This window comes from Terrapene carolina, unplaced genomic scaffold (genome assembly GCF_002925995.2).
Source record: "Terrapene carolina triunguis isolate 2854851 unplaced genomic scaffold, T_m_triunguis-2.0 Scaffold789, whole genome shotgun sequence".
In the NCBI taxonomy this organism is placed as follows: Eukaryota; Metazoa; Chordata; order Testudines; family Emydidae; genus Terrapene; species Terrapene triunguis.
Genome location: NW_020665140.1, coordinates 2,470,365 through 2,471,297, shown reverse-complemented (window position 1 = coordinate 2,471,297; position 933 = coordinate 2,470,365). Strand labels below are relative to the sequence as shown.

The window sequence follows — 933 nt, the reverse complement described above, 5'->3', positions numbered from 1 at the left end:
ATCATTCAAGGTACTGGCTCATGCCCAGGATCTTTGTGGCAGAGAGGTGCCATGCAGGGGAACTTGCACTGGGCTGTTAACAATACTCTGCACCCTGTGCGCTTCGTTAATTGGTCTCTGGCTGACCTTTCTTGTAGGCCTGGGCCTTTGTTTGTGCATGTGCAATCTTTTGGCTCAGCTGTCCAGGCCTTTAATCCTCCCTCCCATGCCCCCCCCCCCCAGTGCAGTCTGCCAGGGCTTTCTTCTCTCTCGGCTGCAGCGCGGCGAACTTCCCCATCCCTCCTGGGCCGCGGGGGAGGAGCAGAGAGGGGCGGAAGTGAAAACAAGCCCCGCGGGACGCAGCCCCAGCCTCTCACAGGCGCTGCGAGCTCCGTGCTTCTCGGCTCCGCGCGGCGGCTGCAGCCTCCCAGGTGAGCAGGTGCCGAACGCCGCGGCCGGGGAAGGGGCCGCCGGGGCGGGCGCGGCGAGGCGTTTGCCGCTGAGTCCCGGCCGAGGCGGCTGGGCGCTCAGGTGCTGAGAACTAGCCGGGCTGGAGCGAGGGGCACCTGCGAGAGGAGCCGGGGGAAGCTCCTTGCTGGAGCCGTGTCCTCCTCTTCCCGGAGCTCAGTGCATGGGGTCGGGGGCTCCGGCTGGCAGAGCCGCCCCCGGCCCGGCGCGGTGCAGCGCCGGGCTCCCGAGCTCGGGGGGGAGAGCAGCACCGGCAGCACCATCCATTGCTGAGCGAGACATCCCACCCCAGTGCCCGGCCGGGGGGAGGAGGCGCGTGGTGCAGCGCGGAGGGGCATGGGCGGCAGTGTCTTGCCCTCTGCGGCCCCCAGGAGGGTGGGCAGGTCAGAAACCCCCCCGGAGATGTGGGGAGGAGAGAGTCACTCCGAAGAGAAGCGGGAGGGAAAAGCAGCGGTGTCTAAACGAGGGTCCCGTTGAGTTGATCGG

At 67.7% G+C, this 933-nt stretch overlaps 1 protein-coding gene across 1 annotated transcript in view; it reads left to right on the top strand.

Annotated features, from left to right (window-relative positions):
• Positions 1-390: 390 nt before the first annotated feature.
• The window catches only part of PDLIM5 (PDZ and LIM domain 5), a 180,204-nt gene continuing 179,661 nt past the window's right edge, over positions 391-933 (top strand). Inside the window, exon 1 of the mRNA XM_026660499.2 lies at positions 391-410. The gene's annotated coding sequence lies outside the window, so the exon portion shown is untranslated. The remainder of the gene's footprint in view (positions 411-933) is intronic.